A 14,377-nucleotide genomic window follows, 5' to 3' on the forward strand; every position below is an offset into this window, starting at 1 on the left:
TCTCTCTCTATACATATATATAGCGCATTCTCTCTCTCTCTCTATATACATATATATAGCGCATTCTCTACGCTGATTTTATAGAGGATACGAGTTGAAGTGTTTTGCAGAGGATGCAGCAGCACAGGTAGTTGGAGGGACGCAGCTGGGAGGGGTGTCTGTGAATAGGAACCTGCATTATATGGCTGGGTTTCCGGCATCCTGATAATTGTACGGCGCGTGCACATCCAGTAATGTGCGCACACATTGCACGATCTAACAGGAAGGTATTCCCCCTGACGTCATCAGGGATCCCAAACTATCATGGATATAGCCGGTGTACCATGAGACAATCCTACCCTCAGAATGCGTGCTACCAGCTGATTGGGTGTGTACAATGACGTCACAATCAGCTGTTTCTGCATCTCCTATCATTCTCTATGTGATTCTGCTTCAGTGTGAGCTCCCTGAGAGTGGACAAGTCCTATAGACCTCGGGGATCAGCTGTGTGTACCCTGAAAATGTTACATTTGTATATCAATCGGTGTGAGAGATATTGATGTTCAAATAATTATGTATGCATCCAAAGCATATCAATACAAAATTCATTTTTTATAACATTTGAGCCTCAAACCTATTTCTTTCTTAGATAATTTTTAAACAAAATACTCAACCTCTAAAGAGAGCGGCTTTTACCTAAAACTTTTTGGGGAAGAGAAAAATAATTTGTTTTCAATTGGGTCATAAAATACCAATGAAATGTGTTTTAAAAACAACTTTTTCCCAGAAACAGAATAATTATTGCATGCAATTCAAGTCTAAACTATGCACAGGCTGAGAGCTGTCAGACAATTTGGGACCTAAAGACCTGATATCATATTGGTATCATCTGCAACTTTTCTAGAGTATTTGGAAAAAGTTTGTCATTGCCTTCTGGTGGGGTCACAAAGGATGCAGCATGTATGGAAGTTCTCTGTCACTACTAGTATTCTACCTAAAATTAAGAATCGTATTGGCTATGCTGCATTCTAATCCCCTTACATCACTGATGTCTGGGGGCTGCAGAGGATTTGGTAAGTTTGGGAGTTCTGTGCCATAAATTCTCAGCATTGTAGCTAAGATCTAATATTAATAATTGCAGCTCCTAGGGGTGTCCCTGGTACCAAACTAGGACTGTTCAGAGCCACTTTCATCTATCTCAGCCATCTCAGGATGTTGTAGGGAGCCCTCTTCTTGTTTAATACTCTTAGCTTCACCTGCTTGCTGGTACTAGCTCCTGAATGGTATTTCATCAGATCTGGGAGCCATGATTCTGGAATCTTATTAATATGTGAATGAAAAACAAGAAGAATTCTGCCTGATAAGTGATGAAATGTACAATAAATCTATGCAACTTCTGCTACATAGAAATCCAGAGACAATCCCCTCTAACACTGCCACTGATTGTAACAATCACATTCCACCGAATAGAAGGAAAACCATGGTCTCTGCCAGGATCACAGAGATGCCCTCCCCCTCCTTTGCCAGCTGGTTGGGCTCTGGAGATACAATGTATCTGCTGATAAGATGAGGAATTTATATTCTTGGTTCTGAGATCCAGGTTCTGGGATAGGCTATGGTTTTACTACTGGGGTGACCCATCCAAATGTTCCATATTATTATTTTATAGGAAACACATGAACACTCCATCAGTAATACATCCAACAATATAAATGTTCTACTTACTTACATTGTATCCATTGATGCTACAATTTTCTCCCCAGCCCATTGTAATACAATAAGTTTCTCTGCAGAGGAGTTTGGTAATATTCCTCACATTTATAGGATGGTTTACAATTGGCTTTTGTATGTGCAAACATTGAGATGCTAATTAATAATGTTCTGATGCTAAATACCCTCCCCTGCTATATATTGGCGATATGGAACCACTAGGGGGCACTATGTACTGCTAGGTGGGGGTGTGAGCCCTTAGAAGGGCCAAGGCGCAGAGTCTAAGTAACAGCTGGGTATTCTCCTGAGCCTCTAGTGGTGAGGGTGTTGTGCTGCAGACTGATAGCAAGTTAAAGTCCTGGTGGGCAGAACAGTCCAAAGTACCAAATCAGTGAGAAAAAGAGTTATAAATATTAACTGGGGTTGGAGCAGGCAGCAAAAAGGCGAGGTAAGAAACAAAGCCAGGGGTTTAATTCTAGAAAGCAACAGAGAGACACGGGGGTCACTGAAGACACATAGAGAGAATGGAGACAGGGGTGACACGGGGGTAATTGATGACACAAAGGTATGGAGGAGACACAGAAACAGCTGGACAGGAACTGCACAAGGGAACAGGCAGGGTATAAATATATGGCCATCTATCTCCTGATTGGCTGGTGGGAGGGGCGATACACAATAAACCTGGAAGAGCAGGAGCTCCCAGGGACAGAACTGCCCATGTGCCCAGGAAAGAGGAGCCGGCACTTCAGTGAGGAGGAGGTAAGTGTGACAATATAAATGCATTATGACATCTGTTTGTGAAAAAACACTACATACCCCTTGACCCCCTACCCCTTGAATTTTTACTGTCACAACTTATTTGGTTTCAAGTTAAAAAGTTGATGTTTTTACCCAAAATGGTCAAAAGATTCTCTGCTCATTCATTGTGAGTGCAAAAAGAAAGATGCAAAATGTTCATGCAGATGAATTGTATTTGTGGTATTTGGGTTCAGACACTGACTACACCGGATGTTGTACAGCTCTGACCACCAGCAGCCATTACACAGACTGACAGTGTGACTAACATATACCATTAGAATGTATGAGCAGAACCCACTCTGATAGAGTTTGCAGGTTCTCCCTGTATTTGGGTGGATTTCCCCCCCTGGTACTTTCCTCGGTGATTCCAAAACCATGCATTTAGGTAAATTGGCTTTCCCCATAACATGACCTTAGACTGTATTACAGACACATGACTATGGTAGGGACATTAGATTGTGAGCTCTTCTGAGGGACAGCTAGTGACACAACTACAGACTTTGTACAGCGCTGTGTAATATATCAGCACTATATAAATACTGTGTAATAATATAATAATATAAAACCATTTATTGAGCTGTACACCCAGAGCCGCTGCTTTATAGACCAGATAAATCCTAATATTACACCTAATACATTTGTGTCAGGTTAGGATAAGATATTCTGAGCACAATTCAATATGTGCAGTGAGATGTGACAGCCCAACCAGTTCTCTGCTGTTTCCTCGCCTTCTTAGCATTGTGGTGTGAAGCTAAAGCTGACATTTCCTTCTTCGGGTTCTTCAATACTTGGGTTGGACTATGTGCTGAGCTCCGGGGTGCAGCAGTTGGGTGATAAGTGACCATTGTCAGGGTGCTCAGCACTATTTGCAGCCATGGACTGGGCAGTGCTGCTCCTGAGCCTTCTTACAGGTAAGTGGGAGCTGCGTTCATCTCACCGCCATCATCAGGTGATCAGATTCACTCATTGACTTTGTGTGATTTGTGGATGAATCTGTCAGCTTGCCTTTGTTCAGAAATAAATCTATGAGGTTGGATGATTCAGCAAATTAATTTTATTATGATATCAGAAGAGTAACTGAAACTTTTCTGGGCAGAGTGAGCATAATTCAATGATTTATTGCAGCTGTCAACAACCTTTCGGACCCCACGGACCACTAAATTCATCATTTTCAATCCCGTGGACCATTAATATGAAGTTTTTTATAAAGATTAATACATTTGTAAATAATGATCTTCCTAATGATGCTGACACAGACTGTGGCGGCTCTGATTCACTGATCAGCTCACAGTTAGGTGAAGTATTGCTATTGTTACTATTATCATTAGTTGTATTATCTTTGGTATTACTGATGGGATGCAAAATATTTGTTTGCTTTTTCTCACTCGTTATGGATTTATTTCATTCTAAGACCAAACAAGAAATGATAATTATCAAAGTCAAACTACTTGTTGCCATAAATATAACAGTTATATAAATTACACAGCTAAGGTCACACTTACCTAACAGATCATCTGAGAAATAAACAAATAAAATAAAACAATGGGATGAGAATCGGTATTGGCGGAGCGGGGTGACTGTTGGTGGAAACAATACTGAAGCGTACGGCTCGGTAACGGTTCCCTTATACAACGTAACACTACACTGACGTCACGCTGTGTCTCCCGTGTTTTTCCATCTCTGGTACAGTTCATTAATTTAGTGCAATATAAAGGTGAAAATTGTCATTCAGAAAACAGAAAGTTATTAGAATATTATTATTATTATTATTATTAATAAAACATAAAAATTGCAAATAATGTCCAAATTTTTCTGTTGACCACCAAAATTTTTTCACGGACCACTAGTTGGTGACCACTGTATGAAAATATTCTAATAATTATAATAAAATAATATTATAATGCATTGCATGGTGATCATTCCCATGTGAGTAATGTGCTGGCAGATTGGATTTGATGTCCTGACATACATTACAGGGTCTGTTTTTTAAAAAGGATTATCATAATGAAAATTTACCCAAAAATGACCTAAACATGATACTACAAATGGACTTGTCACTGAATATACAAGAAATAATTATTCTCTTTGTAACATATGTTCATAGTACCGGCCGCTCCTTACCTGTGACACATCCAATAAATATTATATATCTGAAAAACCACAAATTGTGTATATAAAGCTCCCTCTGCCAGTTATCAGGTAGTTAGAAGTCATTTCTCTAAGATACGGAAAGATCTTTGCCAAATGCAAATATTGCAACAAATGTAAATAGATTTATGATCAAACCTTCTGTGGTCCCCTCCCCCACTAAATATTAAATTGTTGCTACATCTGGGGTTGTATATCTTGCACTTTGTTAATGTGGAAGATAATATGTTGGCGAGACCAAAAGGCAATTACAGAAACAAATCTATGAGCAGGTTTACCTTATTCTAAGTGTTTAAATTACAACCCCATCAAGTAGACACATTGGCCTAAATCATAACTATGATGGAAATGTACTTCAATTTATTGCCCTAGATGGGTTTCATGATGATCAGAGGTGGGATCTAAACACGCAAATCTTACAGAGACTAAATGGATATTTTGGTTTAAAGCCAATCAATATCCGGGATTAAATGATGTGTTCAGCTTTCAATCATTTCTTTGGATTTTTTTTCTCTTTCTTTATTGGTAGTTGATATAATAATTAATTAAAGTATGTGTTTAATTATATATTTGTTTTAAATTATTTCTGTCACACTTACCTCTTCCTTGCTATGGTGCAGACGCCTCTCTCCTGCACATACGGACAGTTCTGACCCTGGGCACGCCTGCTTTTCCAAATTTTATCAGTTTCGCCCATCCCACCGACCAATCAGGAAATCTCCTCCTAATCACCCCTGGCTTTCTAGCTCAGACACAGCACTCTAAGTTTGTGCAGCGTGTCTCCGTTAGTACTGAGCCCACTAGCTCTGCTGAGCATTTCCTATACACCTGTCTGTTAATTCAGTGCTTTCCCTGCCCAACTTCTGTGTTAACCCCTCATTGCCCAGTTTGTTTTTTCCTAGCCAGTTCACCTGCAGTGGCCCCGGGTCCCCGGTGTCTATTTCCTGGATTTGTGGTTGTTGACCCCTGCCGAGATAGGTAGCATCATTCATCTTTTTTTCTCCCACATGCTCTCCCCCGCTCTATTAAAAGATAGGGGGTAGCATGATTTAGAGGGGGTCCTTGGATGGGCTGCGCTCCAACCTGCTCCATCTCCGCTATGATGGTGGTTTCTGATCAGGGGTAGGTATGGATATGCCTCGGCTCCCTCTCCCTCCCCCACCCATCTTGGTGGATGAAGGCAAGTATTTGGACACTGTTGCACCCGTTCTGCCTGCCTACCTTGTTTAATGGGGTCGGAAGTGAGTTTTGGAATGCCTATTGTGTTCCAGCTCACTTCCGCCTTCCATCTTCTGAGTTACACGTGGCTTTGGAACTCAATTAGCGTTCCACGTGTACTAGAGGCGCACCCCTCCCCTGGAAATGATCTCACACACCAATAGATTTTGGCTTGTGGTAATGTGCAGGGCGGCACTGGCCGGTCCCCGAAACCCCATCCAGTGCAATGATAAAAGGAGCCGGTTGGGACATCTTGTTCAGGATTATTAGCTGTGATGAAAGTCTCCACACGTTTGGTGTTTTTAGTATGTTTATTATTTTATTATGAGTGCCATTTCTATAGAGAAATAATTATTATTCGTACATAGTACATGGATGGAATATCTAGAAATAAATCATTGTGTATGACGTTTATTTTCATCATGTTACCCCGTATGCATTATACCAGTTATAATATTACATTGTAATTGTGGAAGGAGGATAGGACAAAGTAACTGCTTTAAAATGTATTAAGTTTAATATTTTTATACATTAATTCATTATTCATCACCTTTATCATCTTTATGGTACATGCTTACCTGAATGTCTTGACAAGCTGCAGTTCTAGTTGGTGATGAATCTTGGCATTTTAGTCATTTGATGCTTAAAGAGGAAGTAAACTGAAAAATGCCCAATTGCCCCGGTATCCGCCTCCGAACCAGCGCGCCGGGCACTGCCATCTTCTACTCTTCTCCCTGGTTCTTCTTCCTACATCACCCGACCCAGGCATGAGATGCGGTGACATAGCTTGGAAAAAAACTTGGCGATCTCAATGCTCATGCGTAAGATTGTCAATTTTTTTTGCTTTTTACTAAAAGGCTCCTTCTCTCAACGCGTTTCACGGATATATTACTGCTTCATCAGGAGTATATGCTGGAGAAAAGCCAAATACCTTAAAGTGTATCTAAACTCAGAATTTTCACTTTACATACAAACAAGGGGTACTTAAAAAACCCAAACAAACTGAGTTTTTACCTTACATAAAAGGGTTCTCTACCCCTTTATGTAAAGTGAAAATTCTGAGTTTAGATACAAAATTGGGAGGTCATGTTTGCTTACTAGTTATGGACAAATTACTGGGAAACAATTTTGAACAAATTTTTTGTTGCCTTCAATTTTTAGGCCTATTTACACTAAAATCAGTATGCTGGTTCTGAAAGTGCAGTTAGTTTTCTTCTATAACGTCAGGTTTTTTTTCTACCTCAGAGGTTGTGCGCTGCTCTACGCAGTGAATAAACAAAATGTATTTTTCTACTTACACATGTATTTCCTTTCATTCACATCATGTCTGGCTCTGCGGATTCATTGTGTTATATCTGTGGCAGTTTCACCATTCCCAGTCATAGGGTGAATATCAGCACATTTGTAGTACAAGCCTATTTGTCATATTACAAAGTTAAACTTGGTGATCAGGATAAGTCTGGGGCCCCTCATGGTGTGCAGGATAAGTCTGGGGCCCCTCATGGTGTGCAGGATAAGTCTGGGGCCCCTCATGGTGTGCAATGTGTGGAGGGATTACGGATGTGGACAAAGGGAACACGTGATAAGATGCCATGTGGTATACCTATGGTTTGGTGAGAGCCAGGAGATCATTTCAGTGAATGTTACTTTTGTGTAGTGAAACCTTCAGGATATAACAAGAACAATAAATGTAACATAGAGTCTCCTAGTCTACCATCGCCTATACACCCAGTGCTCATTCAGATGAATCCCAGGGCCGGTTACACTTCCCTCTCTTATAGAACATGATTATGGTGATGAACGAGGTGACAACAATGATGAAGAGTTTGATATTAAGGAGGACTCTGTAAGGGATTTGATCAGCATGAGTTGAGTGATTTGGGACTATGGAAGAACTCCGAGCATCAAGACTGCCTGAGAAAAACTTACCTGAAAAAGGAACAAAGGTATCGTACTTTCCAACCAGAGACATTGCATTCCTGCCGTACTTTATACCTGACAGTGGCTTTGTGTATTACCATAACATACCTGGTTTAACCCCCCTAGCAGTAGTCAGACTCGGGGTACCTAATAGCAGGATAGAAACCCACTTGTAAGGAACTTACCCGCCCTGCGAGCCCGCGGTGTCCCTGGGGTTCCCAGCCACAGAGGGGGACGCCGCAGTAGCAGGCAGCATGGCCGAGGCTGCTGCCCTGCTCGCAGCTTGTCTGTCTCTACAGGCGGAGGGACTTTTCCAAATTTTATCAGTTTCGCCCATCCCACCGACCAATCAGGAAATCTCCTCCTAATCACCCCTGGCTTTCTAGCTCAGACACAGCACTCTTAGTTTGTGCAGCGTGTCTCCGTTAGTACTGAGCCCACTAGCTCTGCTGAGCATTTCCTCTACACCTGTCTGTTAATTCAGTGCTTTCCCTGCCCAACTTCTGTGTTAACCCCTCATTGCCCAGTCTGTTTTTTCCTAGCCAGTTCACCTGCAGTGGCCCCGGGTCCCCGGTGTCTATTTCCTGGATTTGTGGTTGTTGACCCCTGCCGAGAGAGGTAGCATCATTCATCTTTTTTTCTCCCACATGCTCTCCCCCGCTCTATTAAAAGATAGGGGGTAGCATGATTTAGAGGTGGTCCTTGGATGGGCTGCGCTCCAACCTGCTCCATCTCCGCTATGATGGTGGTTTCTGATCAGGGGTAGGTATGGATATGCCTCGGCTCCCTCTCCCTCCCCCACCCATCTTGGTGGATGAAGGCAAGTATTTGGACACTGTTGCACCCGTTCTGCCTGCCTACCTTGTTTAATGGGGTCGGAAGTGAGTTTTGGAATGCCTATTGTGTTCCAGCTCACTTCCGCCTTCCATCTTCTGAGTTACACGTGGCTTTGGAACTCAATTAGCGTTCCACGTGTACTAGAGGCGCACCCCTCCCCTGGAAATGATCTCACACACCAATAGATTTTGGCTTGTGGTAATGTGCAGGGCGGCACTGGCCGGTCCCCGAAACCCCATCCAGTGCAATGATAAAAGGAGCCGGTTGGGACATCTTGTTCAGGATTATTAGCTGTGATGAAAGTCTCCACACGTTTGGTGTTTTTAGTATGTTTATTATTTTATTATGAGTGCCATTTCTATAGAGAAATAATTATTATTCGTACATAGTACATGGATGGAATATCTAGAAATAAATCATTGTGTATGACGTTTATTTTCATCATGTTACCCCGTATGCATTATACCAGTTATAATATTACATTGTAATTGTGGAAGGAGGATAGGACAAAGTAACTGCTTTAAAATGTATTAAGTTTAATATTTTTATACATTAATTCATTATTCATCACCTTTATCATCTTTATGGTACATGCTTACCTGAATGTCTTGACAAGCTGCAGTTCTAGTTGGTGATGAATCTTGGCATTTTAGTCATTTGATGCTTAAAGAGGAAGTCAGGGGTTTAAAGAGGCACCGCCATCTTCTACTCTTCTCCCTGGTTCTTCTTCCTACATCACCCGATCTAGGCATGAGATGGGGTGACATAGCTTGGAAAAAAACTTGGCGATCTCAATGCTCATGCGTAAGATTGTCAATTTTTTTTTGCTTTTTACTAAAAGGCTCCTTCTGTGCAGGCCTGAGATGAGCACCCAAGAGCCTCCCGGGATTTATTCAAGGCGATCGAGAATTAAGGGGCGGTGTTGCACCCCTTTTTTTTAAAAAAAAAGGGTGTTGCACTTAAAAAACCCAAACAAACTGAGTTTTTATCATACATAAAAGGGTTGTCTACCCTTTTATGTAAAGTGAAAATTCTGAGTTTAGGTACACTTTAAGGTATTTGGCTTTTCTCCAGCGTATACTCCTAATGAAGCCGTATTATATCTGTGAAACGCGTTTCTGCAATACTTTATACCAGACAGTGGCTTTGTGTATTACCATAACATACCATAACATACCATAACATAGGTAATAACATAACCATTAACCCCCCTAGCAGTAGTCAGACTCGGGGTACCTAATAGCAGGATAAAAACCCACTAACCTTGTTCTGTTTCTGTCCCCCGGGTCCTGCTGGTCCCTGCAGGTACTGGGGACACGTCTGCCTCCTCCGATCTCTAGATGTGAAGTGCAGATTCGATCTATGTGGTTTCTCGGTGACATCGGTACATGTGTCGGTGCAGCAGCGGGAAATTCAAATAATTTTGTAATGGATGCAATAGAAAATAGCTGTAATGAGTCCAATCCAAAGAAATATTTCTATAATATACATACAATTATATTATATATGCTGCTGTACACTTTTATTATTACATTATACATTATTATTTTTTTAACAGAATTTTGTGGGTTTTTTTTAAAGTTTATTATTACATTTTTTAACTATTAGGTATATGTCGGTGAGTTATGTGTAAGAATTATAGGTCTACAATGTAAAATAAATTTCCATGCAAACAATTGTACCGCTTTTTACCGCATGGAAATTCAGCCAAAATCAGACCTCTAGGGGGGTTAATGGAGGATCTGGGAATTCCAATCTATAACTCAACTGAATGGCGACTATTCATCGATAGCCCAAAGCGGAGCTTAGCCTATGTCCTCCTTCACAATGGCGATATATTTGGGTCAGTCCCAATTGGCCATTCAGTTTCTCTTTGTGAAGAATATGCAGACATAAAGAGAGTCATTGAGTTGTTACAATATCACAATTGGGTCTTCTGTGTGGACCTTACAATGTTACGCTTCCTTCTTGGCCAGCAATGCGGATACACCAAGTATCCCTGTTATCTGTGCATGTGGGGCAGCAGAGCTGGTGAGAGGCATTGGGGGGAAAGGAATTGCCCCCCAAGATCTGCCCTAACACCAGGAGATCCAAACATTCTACATGAGACACTTGTTGTATAGTAAGAATATTATAGTCCCGTCTCTGCACATGGAACTGGGTCTGATGAAGCAGTTGGTTAAAGCTTTGCCAAGTGAAGGAGAATGTTCCAAGTTCCTCATGTTGGCATTTCCTAGCTGTCATGTGAAATAATAAAGGTCGGTGTGTTTGATGGTCCACAGATTCTGCAGCTCATCAAAGATGAACATTTCATGGGGAGGAATAATTATTTTATGTTTCTTCATGTTACATGTTATTTACAAATCTATGGCCATTTACATTTTGTAATTAAAAGATTTGTTATTTTACATTTATGTGTTCTATGTGCTTCTTTGTTTTGGAGATATTTGCCTTAAAATTGCCACATTTATATAAACCTGTAGTACTTGGATACATGGGATATTGTGCGGGTAAATATCTATTATAAAAGATACAAATATATCCATCGCATTACCCAAGAACTAGGGTTACCCAGCTTCCATGTGTAGAGGAAATAAGAAGAGATGGATAATGTAAGGGAGGGGGGTTATCAGGGCCCTGGGGTAAATATGGAGTGGGGCCCCAAATGCAAATGTAAATGTTTCGCTATACGGAAGAGCTGCAATATAAAGATGTGAATGTTCAGTGAATGTTTTCATATCTTTCACCTCCCCCAGGTGTGAGCGGAGTGCAGGTGATACAGACGCCCCCATCCCTTACCGTGTTCATAGGGCAGACAGCCAACATGTTCTGTGATGTACAAAATACAGAGAAGGACAATCCTACGTATTACTGGTATAAGAATGGATCCAGCGATTCCCTGGAAGATTCTTCCCGGGTGATTATCAGACACAACTCCCTCACCATCCCCTCAGTTACCCCTCATGACTCCGGACTTTATATCTGCAGGGTGCGGGACAAGGAACTCCGACCACATAAAGGGAACGGGACACATCTGTCAGTCACAGGTGAGCACAGAACAGACTAGCAAACTGATCCCTTCTGTCTCCACCATCACACCAATATCCTGCAGAGCTGACACTCTAATATCCCCCCGCAGTCTACATAGATAGAGCTCTGACATATACCATGGTGCTGTACAGAGATCACTGAGCCCGTCCCATCAGTCTCTGTACAGAGGAGCTGACACTCTAATGTCCCCCCCTCTCTGGGTGAAGAACGGACCCATCAGAACCTGACGGAGAACCGGGATGGAACCTTCACCATGGTGTCCATACTGACCCTGACCGAGGAGAATGAAGGGCAGAATGTGGCCTGTCACCTGGGTCACAGCACGCTACGGGCCGCCCTCTACCGGTATGGTAAGTGGGGTGATTGGGTCTGTGGGTCTCCAACTCATCGGGTTCTATGCAACCCAGGTTTGTGTCTGCAAAAGTAAAGTGATCCCACTGTATACACATAATGGGGGTGATTGTGGCAGCACTGACCCCCTGATCCCGGCTTTATGTGTGTTGTACAGCAGCCATGTGCTCAGGATGATGACCTCTAACTCTTTGTATTGTTTCCCTCACAGATCCCTCATCCTTCCCATATCTGCTGCTATTTCTTGTCCATGCAGCTTTGGTCATTGTGTTATTATTAGGCCTGGTCTCCTTCCAAGTCTACCACAGAAAATGTAAGGTAAGTCCCCCTCGCCTTCCAATGTCCCCAAATTCATAGATTTATCTAATAAGAGGAATAATGCTGCATGGAGTGTGTCACCCCAGAACACCAATCACCTGAAAGGGAAAGTATAGCGGATTTATATAGAGGTAATTTGGGGTCACACTGTACTTCTGTGAGATGAGGTGGGGGGTCTTGTATACCCCAATGGTGCCAAACTCTCATCATTGGAGGGGTAATATTTACACATCTGTATCTTGGGGCTGATGTGTTCAATGATTGTAAGAAAGCTCCTGACTGTGGGACAGGTTCTCTTTATACTAACTGCAGTGATCGGAGGACGTATTATAACACATGTGGCCACTTTATAAAAGAAAACCTTACATAATAATATGACGGCTTGTAATCAAGAGATCCATGACTTTCCAGGATCGGGATGTATGGTTACAAGCAAAGAGAACATGGGACTATTGGATCAGACAGTACGATACAACAATCGGGTCCTATCAAGCACAGAATTTTCCCGCTATGGCACCTCCACGTACAACAGCGATTAAAGATCCGTTGGGCAACATTCATCGTTCTCCTAGATACATAGCGTCTGTTTTTGCTTCGTTCTATGAATCAAAACACAAAATAATGATACAGCTAGGAGTCAATTCAAATATTACCCCAGAAGAGGTGTTAGCAGCCATCAAGCAAACCAACAATGCAAAACCACTCATGGTCCGGATGGACTACCAGACAAATCTTTTAACATATTAGCTGATGATATGGTATCCCCGCTTACAGCTTTGTACAACGACATGTGCACTAAGTCTACATACCTGCACACGGGACTGTTGGCCTACATTAAAGTATTAGCTAAGAAGCAAATGGACCCACTGGATCCGGGATCATACCAATCTCATTGCTCAACCAGGACGGTAAATTGTTATCAGAAATGTTGGCTGATCACTTGGCTCAACTTCTTCCAAGCCTGGTCAGCCCTGCTCAATCAGGTTTTGTGAGGGGAGATCCACAACCTATAATATTAGGAAACTGTTATGTGTGTTAGAACGCTCGGCTGTCAGACGTCTTTTCTGCCTCAGCTGCTTCATTGGCGATGGATGCGGAGAAGGCGTTCGGCAGCATTGAATGGAATTGGTTCCATGCCGTATTATGCATGCTGCGTTATCTAAGGTTTTCCATCTAGGTAGACGTACACGTCAAGGATTCCCGCTTTCACCATTTCTTTTTATTCTGACAATAAAACCCCTAGCAAAATCTTTTCAAAGCAATATTATATATGAGTCCCTATTCATAGCAAACACATTAAGTTAGCAATGTTTGCTGACAATATTTTATTTTATTTTTAGATAACCCTAAGAGGGATTTACCTGGAATATTGGATCACAATGAATATTTTGGGACATTCTCAGGGTTTCACATAAATTATAGGAAAAGCAAACTGTTGTTTCTTGGGCCAGCTCCTCTTCCGAGTATTGTGATTACGGGAGCCAATTTAGGCCTTAGGATTGCCAAAACCTCTATTACTTATTTAGGGGTGCAAGTAACTCGCCATGCTTACTAACTAACCAGACTTGTACAAACTTAACTATACTGAAGAATTGGAAAAACCTTTATTACTAAATGGCCGATGTCATGTAATCAAAATGATCAGTTTTCCAGATTACTGTACCCATCATGAACCTTTTTTATTACGCCACCTCAATATTCAGAGGTTACATTCAGCCTTTGTGTTGTTTCTATGGCAGGGAAAAGTACCACGTATAGCTAGAGCCAAATTATCTTGCCCAAAGCAGAATTGGGAATAAATGTCCCTGATATCGGAAGATACAATTTGTTCTGCCTAATGAGACATATAAAGGACTGGTGGCCCGGCACGTCACACTACACAGTGCTAAAATTGGAGTCTTTGTTAGTGAAGCCATACTCTTTAATTGGATTACTTAATTCACCATGCAATGTTACGTCTAATTTATTATTATGTTATACTTTAATTGCATGGAGAGAGACCACAAAATGACAAAGCTGCTCAACACAACTTATCACGGCCATGCCC

Source organism: Pyxicephalus adspersus, chromosome 1 (assembly GCF_032062135.1).
Source record: "Pyxicephalus adspersus chromosome 1, UCB_Pads_2.0, whole genome shotgun sequence".
Lineage (NCBI taxonomy): Eukaryota > Metazoa > Chordata > Amphibia > Anura > Pyxicephalidae > Pyxicephalus > Pyxicephalus adspersus.